This window comes from Vulpes lagopus, chromosome 21, assembly GCF_018345385.1.
Source record: "Vulpes lagopus strain Blue_001 chromosome 21, ASM1834538v1, whole genome shotgun sequence".
In the NCBI taxonomy this organism is placed as follows: Eukaryota; Metazoa; Chordata; class Mammalia; order Carnivora; family Canidae; genus Vulpes; species Vulpes lagopus.
Genome location: NC_054844.1, coordinates 10,131,048 through 10,145,313, shown reverse-complemented (window position 1 = coordinate 10,145,313; position 14,266 = coordinate 10,131,048).

Here is a 14,266-nt window from a genome sequence, read left to right as displayed (position 1 = left end):
ACAATCTCATCTCCCATGAGGGTCATGTTTTTCTTTCTTTTTTTTTCATTTCATTTTTTTTCTTAAATATTTTATTTATTTATTCATGAGAGACACAAAGAGAGAGGCAGAGACATAGACAGAGGGGGGCCCAATTTGGGACTTGATTCTGAGATCTCAGGATCATGCCTTGATCTGAAGGCAGATGCTCAACCATTGAGCCACCCAGTCATCCCTAGGGAGTCACGTTTTTCTGACTCTTGGCATTACTGTTAATCTTCATCTGAAAGTCAGACATTGTTAATTTTACCCAAGTCAATGCTAGATATTTTTGTATGCTAAAAATATTCCTAAATTTTATTGTGAAATGCATTTAAAGTATATAGAAACAGTGTTATGCTTCTGGTTATTCCTTTTATGACTGTTGGGCAGTGCCAAGGAAGTTTTCATCCTGGAGTTAACCGTTCTCCATAATCAAGGGGAGATTTTCTAAGGATTCTTCTTAGTTATCTATGAACTGTGCTCTTTCCCAGGGTGCTGTTGAGAAAGGGCACTATTGCTTAGCCTAGGTGAACACTGCGTATTACTTTCCCTGTTCTTTTTGGAGGATTATTTTTCCCAGTTCTCCAGCAATTCCTTACATGCATGCTCTGATTTGTCCCTTGCTGATTGCTCAGGGAGGACTCTCTGCAAATGTCTTGGGTTCTCTCTCTGTGCAGCTGATGGGGGAACACAGGGCTAGCTGAGGACAAAGCACAATCCTGGGGCAGCATACTGAGAAGTCCTTGAAATAAGCAGAGGGACATTCCTCTACAGACTGAACTGCCTTGATGTTATACTTTGCTAAGGGCAGAAGGCAATCTTAGCCCAACCCCAGGACCCTGTACGTCTACTTTAACATTTAAAAATTGCTTTAGAAGTTTCCTTTATCTCTGAACCCCCCCCCAAAAGATACACGCTGGCAATCATCCCCCCATGCACATGGCCCACTGATATACATCTGAAGGCTCTCATGACTCAAGTTTTATTAGATGGTAATAAGTGACCTTTTCCCAATAATAGTTGGGCCCCTCAAGGTCTTGCAAACCTGGCTTCCAAAATTCCTTAGAGAGTATGCTATTCTCAAACCCCTCCCAACTCCCAGGTATATAATCAGCTACCCCTCACAGTCCTGGGGCAGCAGCTCTTCCTGTGCATCGGTCCTATTCCTATAAAGAAACAACCATTTGCACCAAAGATGTCTCAAGAATTCTTTCTTGGTCATTGGCTCCGGACCTCAGCCCAACCTCCCCCCCTTTTTTTTTAGTTTAAAATCCAATTTTAATTTGGATTATATTCATCCAAACTCCTACAACAAACACCTCACTTCAACAACTTAGGTCAGTACAATTCTCAACGTTGCCCTATCCCCACTGCTGGGGTCAGGCAGGTCCATTGATGTCACTGTATGTGAGCCAGCACGTCAGAGCCAGCCTCTCTTCTCACCCGGCTACACTGATGGGGCGGCTCCCATGCTTGCAGCTGTGATCCAGAGGGTGTCTATGCTGAAGGCAGAAACTGCCACGACACTGGTCACAAGCCACCTGCAGCATCTCTTTCTTCTTGCACCCCTCTTTTGAGCAACCTCACCTATATTCCAAAACTGCATCACTGCTGTTTTCTTGTGCTCTTCCCTGAACTCCTGCTGCCTTTGTCTTTCTCAATTCAGGTTTTTTCCAGTGTTGTCCTCAGTTCCTCTTCTTTGTGTGTGGCCTGCAAACTGTAAACATGACAGGCGGGGGCAATCACAGAACTCACCTTGTTTGTTTTCCATCTCCCATGAATCATGGCCCCTTGTTGTCTGATAAGCGATGTTTTAAAAGTTGCTGCTTTATTATTTGCCTGCTTTGTTTGTTTCAGGCTTTCTTTTTTTTTTTTTTTAAGATTTTATTTATTTGACACAGAGAGAGAGAGCATAAGAAGGGGGAGTAGCAGAGGTAGAGGGAGAAGAGGGAAAAGCAGGCTCTCCATTGAGCTGGGAGCCAGACTCAGGGCTCCATCCCAGGACCCTGAGATTATGACCTGAGCCAAAGTCAGACACTTAACCAAGTAAGCCCCCTAGGTGCCTCTGTTTGTTTCAGGATAAAGGTGGGTTTAATAATTAAGTACTTATGTTTTTCCTTCTGTTGGAGCTACTGATATCTCTGAACAAACATAGGTTGAGCTGAATGGATCTCTGGAAAAAAAAAAATTCTAGTTCAAGACCAGAACATGAATTTCTTGCCTCTGTTTCTAGCAGTTTCCATTTCAAAGCTGATGACAGAGCTGTCTTTGTATGCCAAGCCACAGTGCCTATGAGTCACCGTCCAGTCACACTTGTTATTTCTGTCTCTAGTTCTTACAGGCATTGGTGGTTTGTTTTCCTGAACCTTAGATTTAGAGGCAATTGACCTAATCTTATCAATTTTGGGGATCTCTCTCTCTTTTACTTAGTTTACATTACTGTTTCTTGATCCCAGTCATCAAAAACATATTCTTATCCTAGTTATTGTTTTAACAATAAATAACAATTTAAATCAATTTAAACAATAAAGTTATTGTTAAACCACTACAGCTTTTGGTCTGTAGCCTATTTATGTATAACCTGAAAGCAAAGCCTGGTTTTTACATTTTTAAAACTTTATTTAAAAAAATACGCAGCAGAGACTGTAAGTGATTTAATGATTTATTTATTTATTTTTATCTATGATAGTATGATAGACACAGAGAGAGAGAGAGAGAGAGAGAGAGAGAGAGAGAGAGGCAGAGACACAGAAGGGAGAAGCAGGCTCCATGCCGGGAGCCCAACACGGGACTCGATCCTCGGACTCCAGGATCGCGCCCTGGCCCAAAGGCAGGCGCCAAACCGCTGAGCCACCCAGGGATCCCCCTGTAAGTGATTTAGAGTCTAATATTTACTTTCGTTCTTTGCAAAAAAGTTTGCTGAATCCTAATGTAAATAACTTCTTGTTTATGCCATGTTTATTTCTCATCAAAAAAGTGCACAAGGCCCCTGAAATTGTACTACCTAAGGTCAAATCCTAGTCTATTACTATCTCTGTTGTCAAAGGCTAGTTTTTAATATCTTATTATCTTGATTTCCTTAATTGAACTCTTTAATTGGATATCTTATTACCTTGATTTTCTTTTTTTTTAAATTTTTTTTAAAACAACTTTATTTTCTTTTTATTTATTTATGATAGGCACACAGTGAGAGAGAGAGGCAGACACACAGGCAGAGGGAGAAGCAGGCTCCATGCACCAGGAGCCCGATGTGGGACTTGATCCCGGGTCTCCAGGATCGCGCCCTGGGCCAAAGGCAGGCGCTGAACCGCTGCGCCACCCAGGGATCCCTACCTTGATTTTCTTTATAGAAAGATATGAATCATGCTAGTAACTCATAGATCCTCATATCACATCTAGTAGCTCATAAATAGATAATTTAATGGGATAATGTTTATACAATTCTTCATATAGTGCCTAAGATTTGTTAAGAGATCAATAAATGTTAGCTATTTATAGTATTAGTTCATTTTCTTCCTGTCTTTATAAAGTCCTATAAGTGTTTCTGTTTTAAGAGTAGGTCTCAACCTATTACAACAAATTGGCCAAATAACAAGACTTTCTTAACCTACACATTTAATTGTGTTTGTAAGTATTATTTAGAACTTTTTGTTGTTGTTGAAATAGTGTGCTGTGGAATGTACCCTGACTTGGCACTTGTTTTCTTATCCATAACAAAAATTACCGTTCAAAGTTTCTTCATTTCTACTTTGTAGAGATTCTTCTGAGTTAATTAGGGCTCTGCAAGGCATTTGGGTCAGTATGAGAATAGATGGTATTTAAGTGAATATTATTTCAAATACTGGGTTACCTTAGAATATTTCAGTTAAGCTGTGCTGGTTTGGAAACATGAGCAGAGTCTGCATGCTTTCCTAAATGTATCATTTGAGTTTTTACATTTTAGCAAGTAAAATGAGCAAATTTTAAATATCCAATCTTCATATCTTAATATCTACAAATGTGCTTTCTTTACACCTATATTTACTTCCAACCTCTGCCTCTCCATGACCATTTATTCTATCCTCAAAGTATGTGTGGTATTAACCTGTCAAGGATTCCATGGACCAGAAAATTGATGGACCACTAGTGTCCTGGGAGCAAATTTTTTAAATGAGAGAGAAATAAGTGGTTCTGAGCATTTGCACAGTTGGGAAACTCAGAATTCTAAGTAGAAGTATTAGCCATTTGGCTTGTACCTGGACCATAAGAAAATATAAATTATTAAATTGGCTCTTGGTTAGAACATATTTAAACTTAATGGTCCATGTTATATGTCAGTGAATAGTTACATGCTTCAACTCTTCCCTGGTTCTTTTACTCCATTAAGAGCACAGCTGTCAGATAATATATAACTCTACCATTAGAGAGTAGACAATCCAATAGTAGTATAAATTATTTAAGTTCAGTAAAGCAGCCTATAAGACTGATAGCAGAAATCTACCTGGATATTTTCATAAATGTCAAATGATCTGCCTTTGCTAAGCTCTTTTTTCTGAGATATATAGGACCAAGTCTTTTATTTCTTTATAACAAATCTTGAACTTTAACAAAAAAATTTAAATGAGCATTTTTTAAAAATATGACCATAATATTAAGCATGTGTATTACATTTTGGAAATAATGTAGGATACCTACTTAATATATAATTTAAAAATAGCTAATTATATATTTCAGTAACTTAATTACCAAAATAACAGTATTGGGATATTTTGTTTTCTCCAAGTTATTCTAATTTACTTTCACAGAGAAATGTGGTTTAAATCTTTTTCTCATTACTTTTTTCTTTTTTTGGTTATTCATTCATTCAACAGCTCTCTTGAGTGCCTTCTTTCCTTAATACTAACAGCATAAATAGTAATGGATATACACAGAGCCTATTTTCATGATGCTTACAATCTAGTGTGGAGGAAGAAAGTCAACAATTAAATAAAAAATAACTACATGTATAAAATTTTATGCATTTATTTAACATGTGCGAGTACAGCTTTGGACTTTGGGAATTAGTAGTGAGCAAGACAAGGTCCCTGCCCTCTGGAAACTTATGATGGCCAAAAATTAAAATTTAGTGGTGTCTGGGTGGCTCAGTTAGTTAAGTGTCCCACTCTTTGTTTCAGCTCAGGTCATGATCTCATGGGTCATGAGAGCTGGGCTCCATGCTCAGCTGGGAGTCCACTTGAAGATTGTCTATCTCTGCCCTCCCCCTCAACAGTGCTCTCTGCTTACTCTCTAAAAAATAAATAAATCTTTTTCAAAAATTAAATAAACATATATGGCAATAATATATATATGCCTTTAAGCAGAATGAAAGTCGTATTTTTATTATGAATCAAGTAAAGCCTGCAGAAATTCTTCAGTTTTACTCATGAGTGAATAAAATAGATTTTCTCTAACTTGTCTTGAATTCCTATTGAAACCAGCAGATGGCACCATCACCTCGTTCATTCCGGCCTAATTTTGCTAAATGTTTTTAATTTACACTGACTACTCAGATCACACACCCCATGGAATCTGCTTTTAATTTTTAGTTATCCTATACCGTTCTCATTCGCATCCAAGGTTCCCAACAGAGATTTAAGACCCATCATCCCCATATTACTAGTGAGGAAATAAGCAGGAAAAAAATTAAACGACATATCTAAAGTCAATCAGTGACAGAACAGGAGCAGCCAGGCACCATGATGGGAAAAGGTCACTTATTACCGTCTAATAAAACCTGAATCATGAGAGCCTTCAGATGTATATCAGTGGGCCATGTACATGGGGGGATGATTGCCAGCACGTATCTTGGGGGGGGTTTCAGAGATAAAGGAAATTTCTAAAGGAATTTTTATGTTAAAAAGTAGACGTACAGGGTCCTGGGGTTGGGTTGGGCTAAGATTGCCTTCTGCCCTTAGCAAAGTATGAACATTGAGACAGTTGAGTCCATAGAGGAATATCACTCTGCCTGTTTCAAGGACTTGTCAATATGCTTTGTCCTCAGCTAGTCCCCTGTTCCCCCATCAGTAACCTAACGCAAATAAACAAATAAATATACAAAAAATGTCTCCCACTTGAAAATGACACCAACTGTCCTTTGTTTTCCTTTGTTCTCAAGACAACTTGGTGGTGATTTGGGACTAGAAATTAGGATTGCCAATACTTGGGTTCTTTCAGAAGGCATATAATTGCTTGTTTTCTTTTTTCCCCTTAATTAGACATAACTCTGGAGACACTATACTAGACATTGGACAAAGAATGCCTATAAAGACAGAATTCTTGTATTTTTGGAATTTATAAACAAGCTGGACAATAGATTTGGATAATTTTAGGCTACATGTGAAGGTGCATATATACATTTTACACATATATTATTACTTTTAAAAGTTTTTAAGTAATTTATACATTGACCTAAATATATTTATTGGTAACATGCAATGAATCAGAACCTAGTGAAAGGAAAAAAAGAAGAAGCTAGTGTAAGTTTTTGAACTGTTTCAATGAACAAGACAAACAAAATTCTGAACTCATGGAGCTTACAAACATGTGAACAGGAGTCTAATTATAAAGATGAGTGATATTCAAATAGTGTGAAGTGCTTTTGATGAGGGAACAGAGGACTAGCTGAGGACAAAGCATATTGACAAGTCCGTGAAACAAGCAGAGGGACATTCTTCTACAGACTCAACTGCCTTGATGTTCATACTTTGCTAAGGACAGAAGGCAAGCTTAGCCTGACCCCCAGGCCCCTGTGAGTCTACTTTTTAACATTTAAAAATTCCTTTAGAAATTTCCTTTATCTCTGAAACCCCCTTCCCCCCCACCCCCCCAAGATATGTGCTGGCAATCATCCCCCAAGCACAAGGCCCACTGATATACATCTGAAGGGTCTCATGACTCAAGCTTTATTAGACAGTAGTAAGTGACCTTTTCCCATCAATAGCTAGCCCCCTCAAGGTCCTGCAAACCTGGCTTCCAAAATTCCTTAGAGAGTATGCTATCCTCAAACCCCTCCCAACTCCCAGGTATATAATGAGCCACCTCACAGGCCCGGGGCAGCAGCTCTTCCTGCCCATGGGTCCAATCCTTGTGCTTTAATAAAATCATCTTGCACCAAAGATGTCTCAAGAATTCTTGGTCGTCGGCTCTGGACCTCACCTATATTCCAAAACTTTATCACTTTGAAGATAAAAACAAAAAACAAAAAATTAAAAAAAAAAACCTATATGATATGATTCAGAATAATGGAAAGCACCCTAGTTGTATTCTACTGTGGAGGCCGAGAAAATTAAGGCCATTCCACCTTAAGTTCAGTGTTAGCACAAGTACAGCCATCTCAGGCCCCTGTGAATAAGAGCTGAACTTTACCTTACTTCAGTTAAGCCCCATATGAGAATGAGAACAGAGCTCAATGCCCTTGAAAGCCCCATATCAGCATGTAAACAGAACTTGAGAAATTCCCCCACCCTTTCTGGAGGTCCCCTAGACCAGCCCATAAAACTAAGCTGAAACCCACCTCGGGGTCCAGTCCCTGCTCCCCTGTGTCGGGTATATTTGGACCCAAGCTCGAGCTTGTAAATAAACCCTCGTGTGTTTGCATCGGTGTCGGCTCCTTGGTGGTTTCTCAGGTATGTAATCTTGGGCACAACACTACTTCAGCCTGGGTAGAAGTAGCTGGACTAGAATCAACCCGGAAGGACTGCCCAGAGAGAATGATGTTTGAACAGAGAACTGATTATCCAGAAAAGTCTCTCATAGAGAGTTCTGAAGGAAAAGCATGTAGTCAAAGTGTAAGTGTGAAGTCTCTCAGACAGAAGCAAATTGGTTTATTTGTGCGATAAAAGAGAAGGCCAGTGTTTAAGGACCTGAACAGAGACAGGGAGATGGTCAGGAAATAAAACTAGAAAGATAGTCTGGCATCTGATTATTTAGATCCTCACAGGGCCTGAAAATATAGCCAAGCAGGTGATGTGGGGAGTAGTGAACGATCTGCAGAAAATTAAAAATATAACAAAATTTATTAAGAGTCAGTCTACTTTTTATTATCACCCATAATCCTTAACAATGTCAATCATAAAATATTCCCGGAAAATATCTTTTGTGATTTTTTTGTTTAGTTTTACATTTTTATGGTTATTATTTAGTTTTAGAACTCTGTTTATCTATTTCTCTATACAATAAATTCTTGTTATTCATGGTAGTTATGATCTGTGAAGTGGCAGAGAACATCAAATAATTATTGCTTCTGTGGGAACTACAGGGTTAGGTTTCTGTAATGTCTGATCACAACAGTTTCTGTCAACAGATTATTACATAACCTTGTTTTATATATGTTTCTGTTTCAATGCCCATTAGCAAATATATGTTGATTCATTAACATTGATCTCAGCCAACAGCACTGTAACTCATGCCTGAATAAAGCTTACCTAATACACATATTTTCTTTGTAAGGCACATCAGTCTTTTTGAGCTTAGGAACACCAGACTGTACTTCAGCACTATGTTTGAGGGCATTTTAGGCAGTGAAGTAACCAACAAAAAGTCAAAACACACACACAAACAAACAAAAAAGCACTACAAAGACAGTGAAAAGGACATTTCTTCTTCAGTTAGGAGATCTGGAACAAGAGGGCAGTGTCAGTTTGTTCAAACTCCTCTGAAATCAGGCATGTTGGGTTGTAGGGGCCAGAGTAAGTTACTCTCGGATGGGCCACTCTGGCATAGAGATTATTCCCAATTAAAAGTCATCAAAGCCCAGCAAACGCAGGAAAAACTCTGCCTCTCCCACAGCTGCTTAAATTTACATTGGAAAGGAGAGCCTGCCACAGGCGGAGAGTATTAACAGAGACCAACGCCCCCTTTACTAAAGGAATTTATCTACTTAATAAGGCAACCTTGTTTTCCCAAACATCTCCTTTCCCCTTCCTGCTAAAGGCCTTCCTTCCCTTGGTGTCCTAGGACCCGCCTCCCTCACCATCCCACATCAGCTTCTTGTTGTCTCCTTTAGAATCTCCTGTCCCCTCTGTACACCTATTACATTTGATTTTCTCCTGTTAGTCCATCTCCTGTCAGTTTGATTCTAAGTCCAGCTAGAAGAACCTTAGGCAGGAAGAAGATCTTCCTTTCTGACAGCGGGTCTCCAACTTTTCACCGTTCTGCGCATGCCTGTGAATGATCATGAAAGAGCCCTAATTGATTTGGGATTATGATTAAATTTTAGCACTTAAGCAAATTTGCAGTCCTGGAATCCATGAATAATGAGGATCGACTTATCTCTGTGTATATCAATATATCTATATGTTCTTCAAATTATCAGGTTTATGTCTTTTTTCCTTTTGTAAGTACTGTATTCTACATGGAAGTTAATTCACAGAACTCCTAGTTGTTGTGGAACAATTTGGAATGGTTTGGAATTACTGAAATCCACTTAGTACCACTTGGTTTGCGTTGCTTGCATTATAGAATGAGTAATTTCTGTGTTTAAAGTGTAGATTTGAAATCAATATCGACAGCATTGCACAGTGATTATCAAATCAAAAAGACAAAATTTGAGCTACTTTCTCTTCATTCTATGTGACAGTTTGCAATTTTTATTTGTCCTTATACAATATTTCAACTGCAGAGAAATCTGAAAATTACTAAAATTGATCCTGAGAAAATAAGGAGATGGACAATATTGTAATTTCTGGAATCACTGTGAAGTAGGATTTTTGTAAATCTTTGCCACATATATACTATGTATAAGTCTTTTTCTCTTTACATATCTGTGGCTTCAGTTAAAGAATTTTAAAAATTAAATGAAGAAAAAATTATCTTAAATCAATTTTGAGCAAAGATGAATTGGTGTGTCTGGATACATAGTCAATACTTAACACAAACTTGTAAAAAAGATTAATTTTGACAATATCATTAACAAATTTGGAAAAGGTTAAGGGGCTCAAACAGAAATTGTAATATTATTTATTACTGTGACATACCTATATATAGGTATAAATTCACCTCCCTTTCAAAAAAGGCATTAACGTAATTGATAAGATTTTATCCATTGATTTAAGAGTGGTTTGTACAATATTTATTTTTACTTTACTATACATATTTATACACACATTTTAATTTCTTTTGACTTTTTTTATATACAACTTTTTAAAAGAAGATTAGATTTAATTTAATTTATTTGAGAAAGAGAAAGAGCATGCACACAAACTGGAGGAGGGGTAGAGGCAGAGAATCCCAAGCAGACTCCATGCAAAGGTGGAGCCTCACACTGGGCTCTATTACATGACCATGCGATCAGGATCTGAGTGGAAACTAAGTCAGTCATCTAACGGACTGAGCCACTCAGGCACCTCTATTTTATATCCAACTATCAACAAAAAATATTCACTATGTACATTTGTTTTCTGACCTTTATTATCATTCATTCTATTTCATGATTATTGCAGAAAACTACTTTGTTGTGTAAAGGAGAGGAAAGTAAAAAACAAAAATAAAACAAAACAAAAATAACAGTCTGGGTCTTAAATATGTTAGGTACACTGCTGCTCAAGAACTCAAGAATTAGTGAGGAAAACACAAGGATCTAACAATAAGAAAATGACACATAAATTCATCTCTTTCTTAGGGAAATTGGGACATTTCAAATACATGTGTCATAAGAGAGTGATGTATATATACTGAAACCATGAAGCTACTGGAGCAGAAGGGTAGCAAGAGCATAGATTCAGAAAAGAGAAAGTGGATTGGGAAAAAGAGTTGAAGGCACATTTTAACCTGAAAGATTTACTGATTATAAAGAGAGCTTTGTAGCTCATTTATAATAAGCATTAAAACTGGAAAGAGTAGTGTGAATAAAGCAAAGGAATTTTTATGGTCCACCCAAGCCAGAGGTACTTAAACAATTTAAGTAATTTTTTGTTTCCTTGTTCTCCAAATATAATGTGAAATTGAGTAGAATGGGATTGGGTCTCATGCTTCTTTGTATCTAGGCTTCTGAGAATATGGTAAATGTTTAATAGATGTTTAATTGCTTAATGGATAGAAAGGGAGGGAGTGGCAGAAGGATAGAAAGAGGGAGGAAAAAAGGGTAGGAAGAAGGAGACCCAAGTTAGCATTCAAATTAGAGATGATATTTGAGGATTTTTTTTTTTTTACATTGTGAACATTACGGGGAAGGTACTTTGAGATACTGTTATTTCCTAAACACAATATTTTTTTTCTACAACATTTTTAAGTGAATGCTTATTTGTTTTTAATAATCTTGTTTTCTGTTTAATTCATTTATTCATCTATTTATGTCTATTTTTATTCACTTAGTTATATAAATTTTCCAAAAAGGCACACTAAACATATGTCTCAGGCTCTCCTGTGTTTCATTTTGCTGGTTTAACAGTCATTCTAGTAAACCTAACAAAATAGATATTTGTTTAGGAAAGATATTGTTTTTGAGCTTTAATTCTGGGATCAAACACTACTTTTGACAACAGCTAAATATATGTAGAAATGAAAACATGACCAGGCTGATTCAGCTATTCTGAATGTGGTGCCTTATTGATGTAACATTTAATCTGACTCTTGATTCAACTAATTATAATTTTAGTTTATAAAATGTTTTTCATTTTTAAGAGTTCTTTTCAGATTCTTCATTTTTCTTTTTTTCCTTTTTTTTAAAAAGATTTTTTATTTATTCATAGAGACAGAGAGAGAAGGGGGGCAGAGACACAGGCAGAGGGAGAAGCCAACTCCATACAGGAAGCCGGACGTGGGACTCCATCCAGGGTCTCCAGGATCGCACCTCAGACGGCAGGTGGCGCTAAACCGCTGCACCACCAGGGCTGCCCAGAGTCTTCATTTTTCTTTCAAGAAAAATTTGCTGTATCAATGCAATTTTTCGTCAAATTTAATTTCACTGACAATATGAATTAGATATTTGTTGTTTTTTGTTTTTGCTGTTGTTTGTTTGGGTTAGATTGATTTGTTTTCCACCTTTTTCTTACATTAATATTTAACAACAGGTATTTTTCTGAATGTATAGATTGCTCTCCCCACTGCCTCCTGTCCCTTGAAATACTGATTTCTTTTTCTAGTTCATCAATGATTTGTGTAATTACTCTTCAACTGTTTTAATCCCAGAAAAAAAAGAGAAGACTAAAATTTGTATTTATTGAACATCTCTCTGACAACATAGTGAGCCAATTCTTTCTGTACAATTGTGATTAAATAAATGAAGAGATGCATAGAAAATAAAACTTGTTACACGTAATTTTCCCAGTGGGGGGCCTGGATTGACACTATAAAGCCAGCTTCTTCTTACTGCCTGGAAGGTGCTCACCTCATTACTGTTCTGTTAGTAGGCTGACCTTTCTTCCTTAAACCAGATATGTAATCTGTGAAAAATCCCTGGTTTTCCAAAAACTTCGTTAGAGAACCAAGAGGCTGATGGACAGTTGAGATTACAATCCACGTGACTACTTTGCAATATGTTTATAAAAAGTTAGCAAAACTTTCGTGACAGGCCCAAGTAAGGGGGAGAAACTCATTTACTCTCCATTGAACTCTTTTATTTTGATATGTGTTAGTAAGAACTGCAGAGCTCTTGGTCTATAACATCTCCATGCAAACTTTTGCACAAAGAGATGACATCATATACCATGGCTTCTGGCACTTTAGTGTCCCTAGAATGATATTGAACTCTGTGAAATGCCTGCCTGAGAAAGCTCAGTGCTGCCAGGAAAATTTACTGTTTATTCCAATCAAAACTTGGTGCTAGACAGGTCTCTAAATCCCCTCCAAGAGCAGTTACCTTAAAAAACTTGCAATTATAAGCCCTTTCTCTGACCTTTGAAAAGTAAATCTATCACCTGAGACTATTTCTTCAAGAACCTCAGAGCCATATCTCTGAAATGCAAACATTCAGGAAGTTAAGAGAGATAACTCTCACTATCCCAGTCCCTGTGAGGGGATGAGGCTCTAACTTCAGTGGGGCATCACCTTGTTTCAATATGCACCTCTGCCACTGTCATAAAGATAGGAGAAGTTTATTTCTCTCCTAGATACGTACAAACTAACAAATCTTCACATGGATTAACACCCCTTAATACCACTCAGTGTCTTTCCCTTACCATACCTTTTAAAAGTTTTTAGTATTTTGTTTTGGGGAAGTGGTCTCTCTTTTCTATTATAATAGTATTTCATGATGGTACATGTAACACTATCATGAAATACTTTTCTATTGTAACAGTATCACTGGTTGAAATCTGTCCTTGTTGCTTTAATGAGTGTCTGGCTTCATTTCAGATACCTCCTTCATTCTGCTTGCTTTATAGTCTTGTAAGTGGGTTGGGTACCTTTCTAGTTTCCAGTAATGATGTTTTCCATATCAATTAATTTGGTTATTTTGCATAGTATTTCTGTCCCAGAATTCTCCATAAGCTGACACACTAGTTTCTTTTTGTCTTTGGGAGTTATCTTCCAAGATCCCCAGTGGATGCCTGTCCCACAGATAGTACTGAACCTTATATATACTGTGTTGTTTTCTTTTCTTTTTCTATACATACATACCTATGAAATAGGCCTTGTGACATAGGGTTAGGCTACTATTTGACTTTCTGACAATACATCAGAAGGATCATCAGCTTCCTGATGGCGGTTGCCTGGGGATAACTGAAATCATGGAAAGCAAAACCACAGATAAAGGGTGGGGGTATGTATTTGTTATATGAATGTATGAAAAGATCACGTATTTTGCAGCCAGAATATGCCTTGGTTTGATTCTTTGCTTCAATATTTTTATTAGTGTCTTAAAACTGGGTAAGGGACTAAAATTTCTACATCTTATTTTCTTCATTTGAAAATAAAAAAATATATATATACCATTAGATTTGTTGGAAAATTGAGGCTGAATGAAAAAAACATGTGCAATGTGTACTATCTGGCTCATAGTAGTTGTTCAATAAGTAATTACTACTTTGAATTATCAATCCCTGGCAAATCCTAAAGAGATTTGTTTCTCCTCTCTGTTGTTACAATGTCTCCTTATAGCATCCTTCAATACCTATCTGTAGGTTTCCTCTTTTAGGCAATGAGATTCTTTATAGATATGTTATCCTTATATCACCGGCTCCTGCCAGTTGAAAGGATGGGCTTTTGATAAATGTTTGGTGAATGAATGAGTACATGAATAAATTAATGCATGTGTGAATTCATGTTTCATTTTTCTTATGTTTGGTCTGAA